This window comes from Podarcis cretensis, assembly GCF_951804945.1.
Source record: "Podarcis cretensis genome assembly, chromosome: 1".
Taxonomy (NCBI): domain Eukaryota; kingdom Metazoa; phylum Chordata; class Lepidosauria; order Squamata; family Lacertidae; genus Podarcis; species Podarcis cretensis.
In genome coordinates this window covers 88301267-88323975 of record NC_137170.1, presented here as the reverse complement: position 1 = coordinate 88323975, position 22709 = coordinate 88301267, and the positions used below count along the sequence as shown (strand labels likewise).

Sequence of the window (22709 nt, the reverse complement as noted above, 5' to 3'; positions counted from 1 at the left end):
GGAATGAAACTGGGATGTTCTGTGTGCAAAGCTATGGTTCCTCCACTGTCTCTTTTTTCTTCTTGTTAGTTTCCTTCAAGATTTCTTGCAGCTCTTTATTTTGTCCAAAGAATGGTTTAGAGTTGATCACCCTTGTCGCTGTGTAAATAATACAGAAGAATGGCCTCTTTACAGGTTTCCCTCCAAGGATTTTCCTTGGTACGGAATTTGACTTCTTATGTGATCTTTAAGGTGCTTTCTTCTGTCATGCCCTCCTCCCTCTAGCTAATTATAAACAGGCCAGGTGTATATTGATAGTATGAACAAGAGATGTCTAGAGAATATGGATGGTAGAAGAGATGGTCGAATTCTGCAACCTGTGATGAGCAGCCAGCAGGAGGCTGCACTGACACATATTTTGCTCTGTGTAGAAAAAACCAGCCATTTCTGAATGCAATGTGCTTTGGGGAGGGAAATACAGGGGCCCTGAACAAAGAACTGAGAAAGTGAGGGTGGCTTTCTTTCTTGGCTGGAGGAATGTCAGGATGGGAGGTAAGGCCTTCTTGAATTCACAGTGCAGACCAGGCACAGCATTGTCTCTTGCAGGACCCCAAACTCTGCTTTGTTGTGAGGAAAGATAGGAGTCCAGCTGTGCCTTACCACAAAATTTCAGTATTTGGATCGCTCTCAGTGAACCTTATCTGACTATGGCTCCCTCTCCAATTTCCAGTCTCACTACCACCTCAGCTTCCTCTTCTTACCAGGTTCGGGGCCCTTGCTTGCTCAGGAATTACCACCCATTTCTTCTATGGCTACCCACCCTCCATCCAAGCTATTCGCCTGGGTCAAGACGCCACTGCATGGCTTTGCCTTTCGGCTCTCAAGGTGAGCATGCCTCAGCCTGTCATGTCCCACCACGTGCTATTCCCTGCACTGTTTACTGTTCTTTTGTGGGCTAAGGGGTTTCCATTATAGCATAGGGTGCTGTGAGAGAAGAGGGGGAGGTATATGGCCACATGGGGGTCAGGAGACCAAGCAACACAAGCCTATCCTTTATAGAACTGCATGGCTGCACAGCTCATAAAGCAGCCCCCGGACAGAGAGGGGGATAAATCATTTGGGTGCTGGCATTGGTGGTTACCCACGGTGAGATGCTGGCTTTGCATTGGACGGGCCCCAGACCATGAGCTGCGAGAGAGCGGAAAGACTGTGCAACCTCAGACAGCCTTTTCTCCCTACTTTCCGTTCTCCCTGCCTTGTTGATTGTCTCTCTTCCAAATCTGATCTTGCCCCTCAAGGCTGTGCCCCATGATTCTAAGGCTTTGGGCTGGCCCCTTGATGCAGAGAGAGCAAACCAAGAGCAGCAAAAACAGTTGCTTTCAGGTTTAACCTCAACTCCCATTTACTGTGCCTGGGAGGTGAAGCCTCCTGCTGGTGATAGGAAGCATTTACAGATTGAATTGCTGGCAAGTAGACTTGGAGGCACATCCTTGAAAGGCAAGACTTCAAAAAAGGGACTGTGACATGCATTTGAGCATGGATGGGGTACCATAAAACTTCCATGATATTTTGCTGACATGGCATCCACACACACCAAGAATGCACAAATCGTTAGAAGGTTTGTGCAGTAGAAAGGGTAACTCCCCTCTGACTCTAACCCTGTCTTCTCCTTTACTGCTCTGGCTGTGTTTTTCTGTTTGATAATAGAACACAGCTCCGCACAGATAGGAGTGACTAAAAGGTGTGGTGACTTGATCGTTTGTGGTTGGGCCTGTCACACTAAAGCAGGAACTCCTGAGCCAGAAGGATGATTAGCCTGGGGACTTTTCTTCTCATAAAACCTAGTTTCACTGCTGTAGTTGTATTGTGTTGTGTCAGTTTAGGAACTCCTTTGGTCACTTTGGAGAGGTGGATTCCTACCCACTTCACAACATGCTCCTCTGTTCAGATCATTGCCTTTTGTTGTCTCATTGTTACATTTTTATCCTGCCCATTCTCCTAGAAGTTCAGGGTGATGTACGTACATGATTACCTCCAATTTTCACAACAAACTTGTGAGGTCTGTTATAATGGAGCCAAGAATATTCAGTGAGGTTCATGGGTGACAGGGATCTGAACGTGCTCTCCCTCTTCTATCTGCTGTGACCTTTCTGCCCTCTAAACCTAACATCAGGCTGGGAATTGCTTCAGGCTTGATGTGTTACTGTGGAAGGATGTTGCTCTATTTTCTGGTTTTCACACAGAGAGGGGATGGGGGGGGGAAGCTTCTACTTTATTGATTCTTCACTGGATTCTTCAGTTGCCAAAAGTGACAAGGAATCCTAAGCTGCTATAAGTACCTTGTTGCAGGCTTCTCTCCAACATCCAAAGTTAACATTGTCTGCTCTCTCAGTGCACACTCTCACAAAGTGGTTTGGGGCTCATTCTTGCACCCTCCAGTCATGTGTCTCCCATGCTGCCATTCTGAACCCACAGCAGTACACAAAACAGTTTCTGAACCCACAGCAGTCCACAAAACAGATTTTGAGGACTGCAGAGATTGTGCTTCTAACTGTACTACTTTTGTAAAGCTTTTGCTCACTTCTAGTCTTGATTTGAGATCCCTGGAAGTTTCTCCATTGAGTTAGTCTGGAGTCTCTGGACCTGCTGGCTGCCTTGACTGTAAACAGCTATTTGGTACCAGGTCCAATTTGGAGGGGCAGAGGCGCAGGGAGCTGGAGTAGGCCCTGTTCTCAACCCTCATGAGCAGAGTGGCTAAGGCTATGCCTAATGCAAATAGACCTGACTCTCTCTTTTCCTTTTCCCCTGCCTGCGCTGCTTGTATGCCTGCCTTTTGGCTCTGTAATAGCTCCCGGGCTTTACTTTGGGATTAGCCTCTAATTGGAAGCCGATTTTGTTTCCCTTTTCCCCTTCACAAGGCTCACCAGTCCCAGCGGGACAAAACGATTAAGTTGAGGTTTTGGAGGGTTTTTTTAATATGGCAGAATTATTTTGGAACGGCCGGGATCCTTACATGATGGACTCCTTGAAAAAAAAAATCCCCAGGCTTTGCCTTTCCTACGAGGCCCCTTTTCATGTGGTTTTGCACAGTACATGTCTCTGGGCAGCATGCGTCTCAAACAGTTGCTGGTAATTATAGAAGCCTCTTTCCCGCACGCCCATTACTCAAAGGATTCTTGTGTGTTTCACAGAGTTTTGCTTCAGCCTGAATAAGACTCTATTCAGGATTTCCGAGGCCTGGGATAGCAAAGCATCTCCTCGCTTCATGCAGGCTGTATCTTCCTGCACTGCCACCCCCACTGGCTCTTGAATGGCACAAGGCCTGGGGCATGCTTAATGGGAGGAACTCCTCCTGGTTACACATACATGCACATGCCTTTTGTGCAAACCTTTGTGCATGTGTTACATATGCACACATACATGTACACACCTTTTTGTAGGCCATATTACTAATAGAGGTCAGGACCTACCCGCTGGATTAGAGGAGTGGTGGTGTACAGGAGCTTTGCTAATGAGGTGGGGGAGCACATTTACTCCCTATGGATAGAAACTTTCTCCAGAGGCATAACCAGAGCTTGGTCTTGGGGAAGACTAGTGTACTACAAGAGGTGGGCTTCTTCTGCTGTCCTTTGACACCTACTGCTGTCTCTTTTTTTTGTCTCACTCGGTCATGGTTTAATGGCCACTCTGTTTGCAAAAGAGATTCATGCGCTTGTCATTCATATACTCATTAGGAAACTATTTCTATTGAAATCAGTAGGGCTTGCTCCTGGGTAAATAGGTTTATGGTTAGGGCAGGGGTAGCCAGTGGTGATAACCTCCAATTATTGACCATGCTGGCTGGGGCTGGTAGGACTTGGAATCCAACAGCATCTGGAGGGCACACCATTGGCTACCCCTGGGTTAAGGCATTGAAAGATAATGGGCAGTAATTTTTTTAATATATATGTGAGTTACGCAGCTAAATTATATTAAAGAGGAAATTGTCTTTGTTGCAGGGTGTGTCTGATAAAGAGTCAGTGTGGTGTAGTGGTTAGAGTGCTGGACTAGGATCACAGTTCAAATCCTCATTCAGCCATGAAATTTGCTGGTGACATGGCCATTTAATGTCTCTTAGTCTAACCCAATGTTTCCCAACCAGGGGCCATATGGCCCCCTGGAGCCCCCAGAATATTCTAACGGGGCCATAGGTGAAAAATGCATAAATGGGGGGCCACAGCACAAGGCTAGGGGGCCACAGAGGGAAGTGAGAAGTGAAGGGGGGAAACACACGCACACTTTTAAAATCCTGATTGGCTGGCTATCTGCTTGGCTAATCACAAGTGGGTAAGGGAGTGGCCCACCAGGGACTAGCCCTCCTTTTTGCCACATGTGTTTTCTTGGAGCAGTCCTGGTTCGTTTCTGGTGGGGGAGGGCAATTGTTAAGGCTCCCATTTTGACCAGTAGAGCCCGCAATCCGGAACCAGGTCAGGTAAGTACAGTGGTGGAGTGGCAATGGGTAGGGCTGGGTAAACAGGAGCTGCTTGTTGCTGCTGCCAATGCTGGGCCCAGTGGGCCTAACTCTGCAAGGCTCAGGGTACAGTTCACCCCAGCGACTAGTGGATCAGGGCCTTCGGATGTTGCCACGGGGCATAGGGCCTGTTGGCAGTGTTAGCCTGGCTCTGCAAGACATGGGGTGAAATCTAGAAAGATTGCACTTGGGGGTCCCTTCCAACTCCACGATTCTATGTTTTTCTGCTTCAACAATATTTCATTATGTTTTTATCATTTTATGTAATTGTATTTTGTATAAATTATATAAATAATAAATAAAACATGTTCTATTTACAAACCAAACATTTAAATACCTACCTTTCTACTGGTAGGATGGGGGAATGGGCATATCCAGGATTTTTGTTGTGGGGGGCAGAACCTCAGATTTGTATTGATTTGTATTTATAGGGGAGCAGCTTCGCCCCCCTTGTCACTGGTCTAACCTACCTCACGGGGTTGTTATGATAATAAAATGGAGAGGAAGACAATCACCTATGCCACCTTGAGTTCCTTCTACTAATAAATTCAATTTACAAAAAATCATTTCCGTTTAATATGTTATATTAAGGTTCACTCAGCTCCAAAATGCCAGAAAATTACAGCTGCTAAGGACAACACCCTCAACAGACACATTATTTAGGCAATATTGATATGGCATGGAGTTCTGTGCTGTGGTTCCAGCTTCACTACTACCTTGAAGCCAGATGGCTGTCAATGGGAGAGGAGTGGACCTAGCTCCCAGATTTGCCTATTTGCTTGAATAGACATGAAATCTGTGCAACTGAAGCTATCATGCAGTTGGATCTACTGTTCCACATTGCAAGAATCCAACAAGCAACCAGTACCATCCCCATAGAATGATAAAAGTTAGAAGGGCCTTGAAGGTCATCTAGTGTACTCCCCATGCCATACAATCCCCTCTGTTTATTTCTATATTGTATGTTTGCTAAATGTGCAGGAGCATGTCTAGCTGGGGGTTTTCAGATCTCTGGCAAGCCTAAAGGTTGCGATGGGGGGAAAACCAGGAAATCCAGCAGGTAAAGCACACAGAATCATTTGCCCATTAGAAATCAGCTATGGTGCACCTCAGATATATTGCCATTTCTCCCATTATTTTTACTTATCTCCTTTGATTTCTTCTCCCCTTCTGCTTTCTCTTCTAACCTCTATAGCTAATAAGATTGATTAGCATATGGACTAGTGACTTTACCACTGGCGTTGCCAGGGGTGGGACTGAATATTTTCCTTAGTGCCTGGGTATTTCTGGCTGGGTAATGAATTTTGGGAAATAAATGAATTTGAGATTATTTATCTAGAGATGCTGTGGAGGATAGTGAATAGAGGGAACTGAATTGATTTAGCATCGGATCTGTTGGGAAACTGGGGAAGAAGAACTGACTTGGGATGATATGTGGTGGGGTGCAAATTAGTAGAATAACTTATCTGGGGTGATTTGGATGGAAAATTAGTTGGCATGCCTTCTGTGACATTTAAAGTCTAGATTTTCATCTATACATGGAAACTGACATACACAAAATTGTGCTTATGCGCCCTTGCCGCAAATCTTTTAAGTACCAAGCTATGCTCCTTGGTCTCACATTGACAACAGTCTGCCTTTGTCAGGCCCCAAGGACCTTTCAGTTTACCTAGCCCATGGGTAGGCAAACTAAGGCCTGGGGGCCGGATCCAGCCCAATCGCCTTCTAAATCCGGCCCGTGGACAGTCTGGGAATCAGCATGTTTTTACATGAGTAGAATGTGCCCTTTTATTTAAAATGCATCTCTGGGTTATTTGTAGGGCATAGGAATTCGTTCATTTTTATTTTTATTTTTATTTTACAATCTAGTTCAGCCCCCCACAAGGTCTGAGGGACAGTGGACCGCACCCCTGCTGAAAAAGTTTGCTGGCCCCTGACCTAGCCCCCTCCAGTTTCTCCTCCCCCTGGTTAATGTTTTGTCTGCAGGTCTTGTTATTGTTTCCCACCCTATCTCAGGCAGTAGCATGGTATATCTCACCAGGATCAATAGTAATGGAGTGCATTGGGAATAAATTAAGTTGCTGGGGTATTTTCATAACTGACTTGGGTAAAGCTGCTATATGGTTCACACCTTCCACTTTCGTGAAGCACTTCACCTCTGTGAAGCACTATGCTCACTAAACATGTACATGCCAGAGCAGATGCAATGTTTAGTAGAGATGCTTTTCATAAACTACTTTCCTGAGTTTCCCTGCACCCTCCACTGGGTACAGAGCTGCAAGGCTGGCCCACCCATGAGGCAAGATTAAGCGTCTGCCTCAGGCGGCAGGATCCACAGGGGCAGCAGATCCTGATGTAGATCTTTATTCCTCCCTTGTTCTTGTTGTAGATCATTCACCCCTTCTTCCCTAGTGAAGAGGGGAGCGGCATTTTGTGGTTCACCTTGGGTGCCAAAATGTCTTGAGGTGGCCCTGCATTGCTGAACAGTCAGCCTTATGTGGAACTACGCAGAGACCATAAATATGTTCCATAAAAATGTTCCTAGGGTGCAGGTGCAGAATCCACATGTGACACTGCAGAGATGACTACTAAAAGAATACTGTATCAGTTTCAGATAAGCTACCTGTGTCCTTTTCCTTTCTTATGTAGGGGTGCCAGTAGAGTTGTGGTTCTTGGTACGATATGTTTATGTCATGAGTAGGCAGAATATATCTGTGAAAAATCTGATAAACTATATACTCTGGCTACTGAGTTAGTTGAATCCTGTTTCCCAATGTGGCTAGGGTGGAAATGGAGCTGGGGAGGGTAGTATCCGGAGCTTTCCATTATCTCCAATAGAATTAGAATCATAGAGTTGGAAGATACCACAAGGGCCATCGAGTCCAACCCCCTGCCAAGCAGGAAACACCATCAGAGCACTCCTGACATATGGTTGTCAAGCCTCTGCTTAAAGACCTTCAAAGAAGGAGACTCCACCACACTCCTTGGCAGCAAATTCCACTGTCGAACAGCTCTTACTGTCAGGAAGTTCTTCCTAATGTTTAGGTGGAATCTTCTTTCTTGTAGTTTGAATCCATTGCTCCGTGTCCGCTTCTCTGGAGCAGCAGAAAACAACCTTTCTCCCTCCTCTATGTGACATCCTTTTATATATTTGAACATGGCTATCATATCACCCCTTAACCTCCTCTTCTCCAGGCTAAACATGCCCAGCTCCCTTAGCCGTTCCTCATAAGGCATTGTTTCCAGGCCTTTGACCATTTTGGTTGCCCTCCTCTGGACACGTTCCAGTTTGTCAGTGTCCTTCTTGAACTGTGGTGCCCAGAACTGGACACAGTACTCCAGGTGAGGTCTGACCAGAGCAGAATACAGTGGCACTATTACTTCCCTTGATCTAGATGCTATACTCCTATTGATGCAGCCCAGAATTGCATCAATTGTTTTTGTTTTTGCTTGTAATGACCATTTTGTTAGTTTAACTTTGTGCTGATGAGAGAAACCGTAAGAGAACCTAGAAACTGGATTAACCTCGATATCTTTCTTTCTAGACTAAATAAACTTCCATTATCAATGGACCTTTGTTGTGACAAACATTAACTGGATTGGGGACTTTCATTAGCATGTACACCATTTAAAATTTCTATAACTTCACTAGCATAACTTAGGGATTTGAGTTGAATTGAGCTTCAGTGAAATTCCATTGAAAGCAATGGAACAAGTTGTGACTCATTTTATGTTGCTCATTTATCGCATTTTTATCTCTCTCTTCCTCCAAGGATCTTAGGATTGTTTGCAAGGTTCTTTCCTCTGATCCCTTCAGTCCCTATAACAACCTTGTGAGGCAGGTCATAGAGGAGAATATATGACTAGCCCAAAGTTACCCAGTATGTTTCATGGCCAAGTGGGGATATAAACCTAGATCTCCACACTCCTAGTCCAATACTCTGTCTGAGTTTCATACTGAGTTTTCATACTGAGTTTCTCCCAGTTGAGTTGCATTGCTTTCACTGGGCCTTAATCATGACTAGTGCTACTTGGATTGGAGCCTTCCACTTTGCCTCTCCGGTCTTTCTCCATAAGTTTTACATCGGCCAAAATATATTGTATGCCTATTTATTGTATTTTATGGAATCAGGAACTGAGGTTTTGGGGTTTGCTTTTTTACGAGTTGGGAGAGCACATGGAGAAACCCAAAGAAACACTGGAAAAAGATTAAGTCTCTCCAAATTGCCCCATCTTAAAAATCCAAAACAGAGTTAAATGTTTTGAAAGAGTAAAGAACAGATTGCTACCTACTCACATTTCAGGTCTCTGCTTCTTGGAGGCAGCAATTTATTTGAGATGTTCTGTAGTCCAGTTCTAACTGGTCTAATCTATGGAATTCTTCACATTTCTTTTCAAGAAATATCCTTGCCAAGTCCTATCCAATTTATGTTTTCATGGGGATCAACATATAGGTGGTGCAAAGCATCCTCTGATACATGGATAACAGCAAGCTGTACATATGAAGGCTGACAACCCATTTATGTTAGCTCCATTTCTTGCCTTGTCTTAGCAAGTAACAGTGACTTGGTTGTAGCATGTAGCTTCCAGTCATTACCTGATGCTGGTTTCAAGCCAGCTAGCAACTATTTGGGGCTTTGAAAGGGCAGATTTCCTGGAGATGGGTTTGGAAACATCACCAGCCAAATGCGCTGGAAAGGCAGATTTTCACTAGGGAAATGTGAACAATAATTGGGAGGGTTTACTAGACAACCAGAAAGCCACAATTGCAAAAGATGGTTGCTTTGGTCAAAATCCCATCCTGGTACAGAGGGGAAGTGGGTAGCTACAATTAGAAATAAAATAGCCAGGCATAAAGCAAATACCTAAAGAAGAAAGCTGTCAGTTAGGGAGTTAAGTAGAACTAGAGATCTGTAGCCCTACATTTTGGCTGGGTCTTTAGAATCAATATGTGAAATGCAGCCCTCTTCTCCAATCTTCTCATCCGGAAAATAGCATACAACTCCCTCCTGTCCCAAATCTATGTGAGCTTTTTATCCTCCTTCTTCCTGGCTGTGCAGCCCCCTGCAACACACAGTCCCGCTTGCCCTTTGTGAATCTTTTACCCCCAGCATCCTCTTCCTGCCTCCATAGCCCCCCAATACCACTCTGAGATGTGCATTTTCTGTCAGAACTCAGTCTTGTCTGCCAAGAAAGATGAAATTTGGACCAGCTCACATGTTTGGCACTTCTTCTGAAAGCTGTGATGACTTTATAATTATTATTTTTTAAAAGAGCACTTCGTTGAGTGTGCTTTTAGCATAGCCTATTCCTTCTTACTATGGGACGCGGGTGGCACTGTGGGTTAAACCACAGAGACTAGGACTTGCCGATCAGAAGGTCAGCGGTTCGAATCCCCGTGACGGGGTGAGCTCCCGTTGCTCGGTCCCTGCTCCTGCCAACCTAGCAGTTCGAAAGCACGTCAAAGTGCAAGTAGATAAATAGGTACAGCTCTAGCAGGAAGGTAAACGGCGTTTCCGTGCGCTGCTCTGGTTCGCCAGAAGCAGCTTCGTCATGCTGGCCACATGACCCGGAAGCTGTACGCTGGCTCCCTCGGCCAATAAAGCGAGATGAGCGCCGCAACCCCAGAGTCGGCCACGACTGGACCTAATGGTCAGGAGTCCCTTTACCTTTACCTATTGCTTCTTAAAAGGGACGCAGGTGGCGCTGTGGGTTAAAGCCTCAGCGCCTAGGACTTGCCGATCGAAAGGTCGGCGGTTCGAATCCCTGCGGCGGGGTGCGCTCCCGCTGCTCGGTCCCAGCGTCTGCCAACCTAGCAGTTCGAAAGCACCTCCGGGTGCAAGTAGATAAATAGGGACCGCTTACCAGCGGGAAGGTAAACGGCGTTTCCGTGTGTGGCTCTGGCTCGCCAGAGCAGTGATGTCACGCTGGCCACGTGACCCGGAAGTGTCTCCGGACAGCGCTGGCCCCTGGCCTCTTAAGTGAGATGGGCGCACAACCCCAGAGTCTGTCAAGACTGGCCCGTATGGGCAGGGGTACCTTTACCTTTACCTTTATTGCTTCTTAAGGAAATCAGCCCTGAGTGCTCACTGGAAGGACAGATCTGGAAGCTGAGGCTCCAGTACTTTGGCCACCTCATGAAAAGAGAAGACTCCCTGGAAAAGACCCTGATGATGGGAAAGATTAAGGGCATAAGGAGAAGGGGAAGACAGAGGACGAGATGGTTAGACAGTGTTCTCGAATCTATCAACATGAGTTTGACCAAACTGCGGGAGGCAGTGGAAGACAGGAGTGCCTGGCGTGCTCTGGTCCATGGGGTCACGAAGAGTCGGACACAACTAAACGACTAAACAACAACATGCAGCATAGTGGTCAGAGTGTCTGACTATGATTGGGAAGTTTCATGTTTAAAGCTTACTGGGTGACCTTGGGTCAGTCATATTCTTTATCTTTCTCAGGCTAACCTACTTCACAGGGTCTTTATGAAAATAAAATGTATGTGTCTTGGTGGAGAACTGTGTACATCTCTGTGGGTTCCTTGGGAAAAAGCAGCGTTATTGATTGACTGATAGACTGAATTTATGTCTTGCCTTACCTCTAAGGAGCGTAAGGCAACAAATGTGGTTATTTCCCCTCCTCCTTGCAACAAACCTGTGAGGTGGATCAAACTGAGATAGAAATTTGCCCAAGGTCACTTCATGAACTTCATGGAAGGGTAGGAATTTGAACCCAGGCCTCCTCAGTTCAAATCTGAGGCTCTAGCCACAACACCACCACTACACCTATAAATGTAATAAACAAATAATAGCCTGACCCCTCCCTCACCCAAGAGAATTGGCGCAAAATGAAAATGTGTCCAAAGTGATTGTGTGAATCAAACCTCAGACCCCAGGTGCTTTGGGGAGGTTGGATCCAGCATATTCTGATGCCCATGAGATGCCTCTGCACTAGGGGGCAGGAATCAGAAGAAGAAACTGTGAAAGCCTCACTTTCTTCAGTCAGTTAGGGGGGCAGTAACCCTAGAACTGTCTCTCTATGTCAGTGACTAAAGTTCAAATTAGAGCTGGAAGGATGCAATATAAAAACGGGTGGTAGTGATTTTCGTACATGTTCAATGTTATTCAAAAGCTGAGCGTGGTTTGCTTATTAAACTTTATTCAACCCAGAGAGTCCTTTGTTTCTGAAGTTCTGCTGCGACTGGGCAGATATGCAGAAGGCAATTTACATTTTTTAAAAATGCATTTTTATATATCCTGTCATACTTAGCTCAAAAGCTTTTTCTCTACAGCAACTTACAAAACGAGGCTCATTTGTTCAGTATGCAGTTATGATATATTGATAAACTACAGTAGAGCTCTGTGATCAGGCTAGTACCACTCTTGGGGCAAAATGGTACATTTGCAGAGAGCTACTCATAAGGTGTTGAGATAATTTTGTCATCTATGGCAGTGGTTCCCAATTAGGATCCCCTATTTTTCAAAGCCAAACCATGGACCCCCTGCTTTTGGAAATTTTAATAACTCTATGGTGATTACCTCTGTAAAGCATTTTTTTGAACAAAATGTGGGGTAGCCCCTAAAAAGCAAAGGATTTTACGTATACTAAAAAACAGATGAGGGCTGAACGATATCTGGTTTTCAACATCATGATATTTCAGCAGCTAAACATGGTGATATTCAAATATATCATGATGTCTGAAATTGAAGATCAGGCATGGGGAGGAGGGGAGGAGCAGCTACGGAGATTGGATGGGTGGGGGGAGGAGAGGAAGCAGAGTAACCTCCACCGCATGGTTTGAGTGGGTGGGGATGGGGATAGAGGGTGCATCAAGCCACCATCAGCGGGGCAGCCCTCAGTGGCACACCAGCGAAGATGAACATCCACTGTGGCGGAGGCTGCTTTCCTGCTACCTAAGAAAAGGTGGTCTGCCTCAGTGCCAGCGGAAGGTAGTGCCATGGTACCTTGAAGTGAGGGCAGTCAGCTGCCCTGTTCTCTGTCAGTGTGAGGGAAAGGCAGCACTTTGCAATTGGCTGCCCTGGTCTCCCTCAGCGTAAGGGTAGGCAGCTCAGATCAACAGCGTTATCGGCTGAGATCATCATGCGATATCAGTGGTGCCTTGAAATCAGCTGCCCTGCTTTCCCTTGCGTGAGGAGCAATATAGTGCTGTGTATTGCTGGGTCAAAATTGTTATCACGCTGTGAATTCAAAACCGGTTTTGGCCAATACAGTCAAACCTCGGTTGTCAAATGTACTGTAATCCATTCCAGAAGACCATTCGGGTTCCGAAATGTTTGACAACCAAGGCGCGACTTCTGATTGGTTGGGGGGGAGGAAAGGAATGATGTCACAGCCCCCTTTCGTGCATTCTGTGGACCCCAGGGGTCCCTGGACCCCTAATTGGGAACCACTGATCTATAGGAAAATCTTTTCCTGATCTTTAGGTGTGGCAGGGGTGGGGAACCTTGTGCCCAGGAGCCAAATGTACCCCCTCCTTGGCCTCTCTGTCCACACCTATGCACTCCTCTTGCCTGCATGGAGGATGAAGAGTGGTGTGTGTGGCCACACCCACTTTTGCCATTCCCACTTCCGATATGCAGTCCCCATGTGGTCCTTGAGTTTAAAAAAGGTTCCCCACATCTGACATGTGGGGTGAGGAATATGATGAAACAACCCTAGGGCTGTAATGTCACTGAGCCTTCCACAGAATACACAGTAATTTTTCTTGCTGGCTCAGCCCTTCTGCAGCTTGTAACAAAAGTTGGAGGTTCTGCTTCATGTTTATCCAAAGGGTTGCAACTTCTCATTGCCCAAAGGAAGGATACACTGACCTGCAACCGAGTAGGCTGCTGCTGTCCTCCTGCACCTCACAGTCCCTCACACTCTCACCATGTGCTGGTGGCACTTCAGCCTTTGCCCAACCAACTGACGAGGCACATAAGGCAGATATGGTCATCCCCATTTATAAAGCTAGTAAATATATTGCAACCAGTTTGTTTCCCCTCCAAAGGTCAATATTTGTGCAGAGTTTAATTTTAACTTAACAAGCAGCTGTTTGCTGAGCTGCTCTCTTGTTTTAGTTTCTTACGCACTCTAGTGTGTGCCCAAAGTTTTTGATGCAGACTCTTAATGGTGTGAGCATAGGTGTACCATGGGGTCAAGTGTGATGCATTTTGTTTTAATGTTATACTATTAATTCAATAAAGTACTTTAAAAAGTGAACATTTGCAGGCATGTATTTTACTTGTCCATTGCCAATTAACAATTATTGTAAACCCTGGAAGTATTCATAATGAAAAGTGGCACAGAAAGTAATAAAGTGAAAATCAATAAAATGCATCTTCCCCATTTACACAGAGACTACTTACTATTCATTGACACATTCAGCTTAACAGTTGATCACTATTGAGAAAGTGCTGCTCCCTTGCTTTCTTCACCTCTTCCCACCAACACACTATACTTTTGTTCTCTAGCCCTTTGTGCTGATATGTTTACCCCTTAGCACAGAGCTTTCCAGACTATGTGTTGTGACACACCTGCAGTGTGTAGGTGTGTCGCGCAAACACTCCCCCCGCTCCTTCCAGGACTGGAAAGTGGTTAGTTTAATCCCTGGTTTGCTAGTAAAACTGAATTACTGTGTCTCCAAAAGATGTAAAACTGAAATGATGCATGTCTAAAAAGTGTGTCACCAACATGAAAAGTTTGGAAAGCTCTGCCTTAGCACTTGGAATGTTGCTGAATATTCTGTAATACCACAGGAGCTCAACCAATGGCTAGGAAGGTGCATGGGCATCCAAACACCCCCCCCAAGTACATTTACTGTGCTTGCATTGCATTGCAGTGGCATTCTTTCAAATAGTTTCTTATGAAAACTGTCTAATCTGCCTTAGTCACCAATTTGGGATGCTTGCTTATAAGTAAATGTGCTTTTGGGGAAAGTGTGCAGAAACTGAAGAAAGCCCCCTTTTCTCATGAAGATTGCCTTATGTAGTGGTCTTCCTTTTTTGGCAGTCATTTTTGGCAGTCTCTGGTGTTAAAATCTTGTTATCGATCTGTGGGTGCTAAATGCTTGGGTTTAATAAATGTTGGAATTTAATTAGAACTGGCATGTTAGAACCAAGAAATAGCCAGACCCAAGTGTATATTAGAGGTACTAAAAGATAGTACCATACTAAGAGGTAGTAGACCCACTGATAAGCCTCTGTTATTAGTGCATGTAAAAGCTAGTTAAGTAGGCACACTTCCTGGGTTGTGTATTGGTCTTTGTAATCCTGCCAAATCGACAAGTGTTTATGAAGTCAGGCACACTTCTTTGTGAGATGACAGCCTGTGAGGATCAAAGGGAAAAGGTGTTAGAATGCAAATGAATGAAGTCCTCCCTCCCTCTGTAGATAATGGGTCTTAGTTTAGGGAAGGGGGGTTGGAAGTGATGTAACCAGGAAGCAAATAGGAGCAGTTGAGCTGGGATGTGCCCTGCAAGGTAGAGGATACTGGCGCTGCTACTGTGAAATAAGCTGGCATGTTTTGGGGTGCTGCTGCTGTGAGCTCCTCCACTGAAAGCTTCAGGTTATATATATGTATAAATAAACCATATATCATAAAGATACTGTAGCCTCCGGTGTGCCTAATTTTCTGAAAGAAAGACAAACTCTTGTTAAGTGCCAAGACCCTTAGAATCTCGCACACTGCTCAGCAGAGATTCAGGTGGCCCGTAACAATATTTTGCTTGCAACAAAGCTGAGCATGTTAATTTTGATGTAGAAGCTAGATGTGATGTATAAATACTAGTAAGTTGTAGCATGGGATTGTTTTCACTTGTATGTTTTTGTTAGGAGGTTAGTGCCCTTTATTAACACAGGCTCTGAATTACTTGTCTTGTGCATCAGGGAGCAAATTCACTGAAAGTATGCACAGTATCGTAGTGAAATTTTGCAGGTAGTATTTATTGACTGATGCCATGCTGCACACACCATATGGAGCAAACCCTTCCCACTTCAGTCTCCATATCCATACAAGACTCGGCACCATGCACCAGTGACATACACTGGGAGATCCATTTGGGGGAGGAAATTGTCCCACTTAGTTACTGATTGCTGTTCGTTGCTTGGCTTTCTAGCTAGCAGATGAACAATAAGCTCTAATGGAAGAGGAGGAAAGTCTTTTCTCTGCTGTCCCATGTCCATATTGTAAAAGTTATTTCGTGGGGAGTTTCTGTGAGGTTGAAGGCTCCGTTCTCACTCTCCACACCAAACCCTTCATAGCAGGTTGGGGAGAAAATGGTTGGGGCAATGAGGAAGGTTCTGCTTGGGGATTGTTCTCCTTGCTATTTCCAGTGTTGCCCTGTCATCATTCACCATCTATATAGGATGGAATTGCAGGGTATTGGCTTGAAGGTTGGTCTTGGCAACCAGTTGAGCAGCAGGAGCCACTATCATATCCGCATACCACAGGGAAAAACAACAAAGTGTCTTGTGGCACCTTAAAAACTAACAGAGTTAATGCAGCAGAAGCGCTTTTGAACTAGAGCCCACTTCATTAGGAACATGGAGAAGCGTAAATTGTTCTTCTTGGCTGGCATGGATGCATGGCTACAGAGAAAACAACAGCTGTAAACAGCAGAGCGAAGAAGTTGGGAAATGCAGATCTGTGACACTTCTGTGCAAAGCACAGATACATAAAAGATAAGGACAGTGACCATTTATAGCAGCAGTAAATGAACAGCGACAGCTTTGTTAATGAATTGTAGTTCAGCAAAAGGTGCCTTCTTTTAAATGAGTTTTGTTGTTGCTGAAGACTGTTGCCTTTCTGATATCAGATTTTGTCCATTTATTCTTTTGTGTAGAGTAGAGGCAGGGAACCTTTTGTCCAGGGAACATATTTGGCCTCCTAGACCAGGGGTGATCCTAGGGGCCTCAAATTTCATTGGTGCGCTGTGTGATGCCAAAATCCGTCACTTCCCCCTTCTCACCTTCTATTCTACATCATAGTTACGGTGTCCCCTACAGGGCCCCTGAGGTCTCACACCCAGTGTGACCGAACCAGTCATGCTCCCCTAGATCTGCCTCTGCCCAGACCTTGCCCTCTTCGCTGATCCTGCTCCCTGCCCCCATCAAATACTTTTGCTGGCTGAAATATGTCCGTCAACTGTGATAATGCCTCTTGCTTGCCTGGAGGATGGAGGGATTGGAGCAGGGGGATCAAAAGCACTGACTTTTGCATGACTGGAATGTGGCCTTCTGTACATAGGTAAAAGGGACACCTATTTCTCCTCCCACTTTGCCTCTGGCCCTATCCACCACTGGCATGTGGCCCCCAGAAGATTGTCCATGAGGAAATGTGACTCTCAGCCTGGAAAAGATTCTCCTCCCATGGTATAGAGCATGGGTAGGCAAACTAAGGCTCGGGGGTTGGATCCGGCCCAATCGCCTTCTAAATCCGGCCCATGGACGGTCCGGGAATCAGCGTGTTTTTACAAGAGTAGAATGTGTCCTTTTATTTAAAATGCATCTCTGGGTTACAGTGGTGCCTCGCAAGACGAAAAGAATCCGTTCCGCGAGTCTCTTCGTCTAGCGGTTTTTTCGTCTTGCGAAGCAAGCCCATTGACGGATTAGCGGATTAGCGCTATTAGCGGTTTAGCGGCTTTTAGCGGCTAATCGGATAAGCGGATAAGCGGCTTAGCAGCTTAGAAAAAGGGGGGGAGGGGAAAAAACCCGCAGGAACTCGCAAGACATTTTTGTCTTGCGAAGCAAGCCCATAGGAAATTTGTTTTGCGAAGCACATCCAAAATGGAAAACTCTTTCGTCTAGCGAGTTTTCTGTCTTGCGAGGCATTCGTCTTGCGGGGCACCACTGTATTTGTGGGGCCTGCCTATTGTTTGTTTTTACATGAGTAGAATGTGTGCTTTTATTTAAAATGCATCTCTGGGTTATTTGTCAGGCATAGAAATTTGTTCATATATATTTTTTCAAAATATAGTCCGGCCCCCCACAAGGTCTGAAGGACAGTGGACCGGCCCCCTGCTGAAAAAGTTTGCTGACCCCTGGTATAGAGACTGGTCTGTCTGACCTACAAATTTCTACCCCCAAAAAGTCTGCTTTATGTTATGTTTGTCACTGTATCTACCCAGGCAGTACAATTTCAGGTTGTCATTGCTTTTTTTCTAGAAAAATAGGTGCCGGTACTCACCATGAAGTTGTTAGAGTAAGTGCCACATTTTTTAACAACAAAAAAGAGGTGCCAGTACTATTTACCCCGGTGGCACTGTGGGTTAAGCCTAAGACTTGCCGATCAGAAGTTCGATGGTTCGAATCCCCGTGACGGGGTGAGCTCCTGTTGCTCGGTCCCTGCTCCTGCCAACCTAGCAGTTCAAAAGCACGTCAAAGTGCAAGTAGATAAATAGGTACCGCTCCAGCGGGAAGGTAAACAGCATTTCTGTGTGCTGCTCTGGTTCGCCAGAAGCGGCTTAGTCATGCTGGCCACATGACCCGGAAGCTGTACGCCGGCTCCCTCGGCCAATAAAGCGAGATGAGCGCCACAACCCCAGAGTCGGTCACGACTGGACCTAATGGTCAGGGGTCCCTTTACTTTTACCTACTCCTTGAAAGAAGGCAATGCTAATACTATTGACCACATAATTTCAGGCTCGCTTCACTTGCTCATCCTCTAATCGCCTATCCTACCTTTTTTTTTTATTGTCTGCATAGGGCAGACAACTCAGTCCCTGCTCTAAAGAATAGAAAGACACAAATCTGACATCAAAATTGGCAACATTCAGAAACCACCTGGAGAATATCCTTCTACTTTCCTAAAAAGTCATTCCATAAAAAATCAAATCAAATCAAAGGCTCCCCTGTGGATTGGTAGATTAGAATTTGTCATCAAATCTGATATTTTTAGATCTTAATAGGAACCATGGATTTCTTGCCCACTATAGCACTGCACTTGAGCTTTGCACATGAATGTCATAGGCCTTCTGGCCCTTTTGCATTTCATAGCCTTTACATTTCTGCTGCTTTTTGCATATCCTTCATCTTTGGCAATCACTCGTAGCCGAGTAAGATTGTCTTCCATGAACACGGTCTTAACAATGAGTCCGTAGGTGACTGTGGAGGCCAATTCTGGATCGACATATCCTTCCACAGTGGGGACATAGGTTTCCAGGTGAGAGTTGATCATGGTGAGGGTTTGCCAAATGTGCCTTCCTCTTAGCACATTTCTCCCTTTCATCCAAAGTCCATGACACCTTTGGTAAAGGCTGTTCTACAGTTGGAGCATTCACAGGCCAGTGTTTCCCGATTGTTGGTGTTTATCCTACATTTTTAAAGATTTGCCTTGAGTGAGTCTTTAAACCTCTTTTGTTGACCACCTAAAGTTCAGAATAAAGTAGTTGCTTTGGAAGATGATTATCAGGCATCCAAACAACATGACCAGTCCAACTAAGTTGATGTTGAAGAATCATTGCTTCAACATTGGTGATCTTTGCTTCTTCCTATGCCAACTATGGATAGTCCACAAAAGTTCAAGTTACAGTCAGTTGTTAATGTGCCACGAAATTCTGTGTTGCATTTGCTGCATCAGTCCAACTCTGCCACCCTTCTGGAATATCACAGTGAGTATGTGAAAAGTTTTTCAGCATCCCACCTGCATGTTGTTGTTATTTTATAACAAATAAACATTTCAACAATAATTTAACATTTCAAACCTCAACTTCCCTTCCCCTCTTCCTGCGGTTCCAAAAATTTATTTTCATATTTACCTGTACATCCCAATTATCTCTAGTTATTCGTTTCTTCATCTATTTTCATATGTGCTTTAGAAACAGCAAGTTTTTACAGTAATCCTGCTAATGTCTTAATATGTTTACAATTTGTTTGTAAAATCCAATAAACCATTTCCATTCCTTAGTAAAAAGTTTGTTGTCTTCATTTCTTATTCTTCCAGTACCGTATTTTTCGCCCTATAGGATGCACTTTTTCCACTCCAAAAATGAAGGGGAAATGTGTGTGCGTCCTATGGGGCAAATACAGGCTTTCGCTGAAGCCTGGAGAGCGAGAGGCGTCGGTGCGCACCGACCCCTCTCGCTCTCCAGGCTTCAGGAAGCTATCCGCAAGCCTCGCATGCCCGGCAGGAGGTCCCGCCAGGCGCGCGAGGCTTGGGGCGGCAGCCCGAAGCAGGGGGCGAGCTGCGGAGCCCGCCCCCTGCTTCGGGCAGATGTCCTTAAGCCTTGCGCGCCCGGCGGGAGGTCCCGCCAGGCGCGCAAAGCTTGGGGCGGCAGCCTGCAGCCCGAAGCAGGGAGTGAGCTGCGGAGCCCGCCCCCTGCTTCGGGTAGATGTCCGCAAGCCTCGCGCGCCCGGCGGTGCGTTCCGCCGGGCGCGCAAGGCTTGGGGCGGCAGCCTGTTCTGGGGGCTGGGGTCGGGGGAAGCTCAGGCTTCCCCCGCGCCAGCCCCCGGGCGTGGGGGGGGAAATAATTTTTTTCCTTTATTCCCCCCCCCCCCAAAAAAAACTAGGTGTGTCCTATGGGGCGGTGCATCCTATGGGGCGAAAAATACGGTAAGTTTCACCATTTCTACATAGTCCATTACTTTCTGTAGCCATTTTTCTCTCGTCAGGACTACTTCTACTTTCCATTTTTGGGCAAATGTTGTTCTTGCAGCTGTTGTTGCATACATAAATACATTTCTATATTGTTTAGGTAACTCTGATCCCATAATCCCTGAAAGGAAAGCTTCTGCATTTTTTAAACAAATGTTATCTTAAATATATTTTTCGATTCATTATATATCATTTCCCAGTAAGCTTTAACATTATTGCATGACTACCACATATGGAAAAAGGCACCTTCTTTCTCCTTACATTTCCAACACTTATTTGATTTTGAATTATACATTTTTGCCAATCTACTAGGTGTTAAATACCAGCTGTATAATATTTTCATATAATTTTCTCTTAAACCATAAAATGCTGTAAATTTTATATCTATATTTCACAATCGGTCCCATGCCTCCATTTCTTTGTTATGACCAATATCTATTACCCAGTGTATCATTGAGGATTTCACTTGGTCGTCTTTTGTCTCCCATACCAATAACATCTTATACAGTTTAGACACTGCTTTAGCATTGCAGTCTAGTAGGTCTCTCTCTAATTGACATATTTGTCCCGCAAACCACCCTTTCATATCTTTTAAAAATACTTCATTCAAATGATGATATTGTATCCATGTTGTTAACATTTCTGATAAATCCTTAAATCCATTTAATTTGAATTCTCCATCTTCCTTTCTTTAATTTTCTTTATAATTTACTACATTTTCCACCATATTCTTCTTCTTCACCTCTATGGCTTCCAGTGGTGAAAGTCAAAGTGGTGTTTTTGGCTCCAATAAATTTGTTATTTGTCCCATAGGTAAAGGTAAAGGTACCCCTGCCCGTACGGGCCAGTCTTGACAGACTCTGGGGTTGTGCGCCCATCTCACTTAAGAGGCCAGGGGCCAGCGCTGTCCGGAGACACTTCCAGGTCACGTGGCCAGCGTGACATCGCTGCTCTGGCCAGAGCCAGAGCCAGAGCCAGAGCCGCACACGGAAACGCCGTTTACCTTCCCGCTGGTAAGCGGTCCCTATTTATCTACTTGCACCTGGAGGTGTTTTAGAACTGCTAGGTTGGCAGGCGCTGGGACCGAGCAGCGGGAGCGCACCCCGCCGCAGGGATTCGAACCGCCGACCTTTCGAGCGGCAAGCCCAAGGTGCTGAGGCTTTAACCCACAGCGCCACCTGCGTCCCTATTTGTCCCATACTCTATATAAATGTTTCCTAATTACAGTTGTACTTTGGTTCTCGAACGAAATCCATTCCGGAAGTCCATTCGACTTCAGAATATGTTCGAAAACCAAGGCGTGGCTTCCAATTGGCTGCAGGTGCTTCCTGCACTCAGTCAGAAGCCACATCAGACATTTGAGTTCCAAAAAACGTTTGCAAACCAGAACACTCACTTTCAGGTTTGCGGCGTTTGGAAGCCAAAACGTTCAAGTCACAGGGCATTCAAAAACCAAGGTACAACTGTATATGATTTGTAATTTTTTTATGTGGTTTCACCTTTTCATACCACAAATATATGTGCCAGCCAAATATATTATCATGCCCTTCCAAGTCTAAAATATGTGGATTCTTCAGGGACAAACATTCCTTCAACCACCACAGACAGGAAGCTTCGTAATATAATCTCATATACGGCAGGGGAAAACCTCCTCTCTCTTTCACATCTATCAATATTTTATATTTTATTCTTGGTTTTTTCCCTTGCCAGATATATTTAGAAATATATTTTTGCTATTTATTGAAACAATCTGTCTTGCCGATCACCACTATTGTTTGAAACAAAAATACCATCCTTGGTAATACATTCATTTTTATGGTCAACAAAGTTACATTTTATTCTTTGCGCCAAAACTTCTAAAACTAATATAAACAATAAAGGTGACAGTGGGCAGCCTTGTCTAGTTCCTTTGGTTATTTTGCAGTTCTCCGTTAACACCTGCCTGCTGCTGTTAACTGGCTGGAAGCTTCCCATTGCTGAGAATCAACTTTGCATCTACAGACTAGTTTTGTAACAGTGAATGGGTACCAATCACAATTACATTATTAGGTAAGCTTGGCACTTTCAAAGTGTTTAGCTTAGTTTACTGAATACAAAAGGTAAAATAGGTAAAATGGACACGGGTGGTGCTGTGGTCTAAACCACTGAGCTTCTTGGGCTTGCTGATCAGAAGGTCGGCAGTTCGAATCCGCCCACTGGGGTGAGCAGCTCCAGTTGCTCTGTCCCAACTTCTGTCAACCTAGCCGTTTGAAAACATACCAGTGCAAGTAAATAAATAGGTACTGCTGCGGCAGAAAGGTAAATGGTGTTTCTGTGCACTCTGGCACTCGTCACAGTCCTCCGTGCACCAGTAGCGGTTTAGTCATGCTGGCCACATGACCCAGAAAGCTGTCTGTGGACAAACACCAGCTCTCTCAGCCTGAAGCAAGATGAGCGCCGCACCCCATAGTCACCTTTGACTGGACTTAACCGTCCAGGAGTCCTTTGCCGTTGCCTGACTAAATACAAGTAAAACTGGGGAACCTATGGTCCTCTGGCTGTTGTTGGACTCCAGCTCCCATCAACTCCAGCCAGCAGGGGCAATTGTCAGGAACTATGGGAGTTGCAGTCCAGCAACATCTGGTTGCTCATC

General features: G+C 45.2%; 1 protein-coding gene and 1 long non-coding RNA gene across 5 annotated transcripts in view; one reads left to right on the top strand and one right to left on the bottom strand.

Annotated features, from left to right (window-relative positions):
• The window catches only part of NHEJ1 (non-homologous end joining factor 1), a 124234-nt gene that overhangs the window by 45664 nt on the left and 55861 nt on the right, over positions 1 to 22709 (top strand). The window lies entirely within an intron of this gene.
• LOC307212437 overlaps positions 14517 to 22709 on the bottom strand; it is a 115992-nt gene continuing 107799 nt past the window's right edge. The window contains exon 3 of the long non-coding RNA XR_013836993.1: positions 14517 to 14813. This is a non-coding gene — a long non-coding RNA (uncharacterized lncRNA). The remainder of the gene's footprint in view (positions 14814 to 22709) is intronic.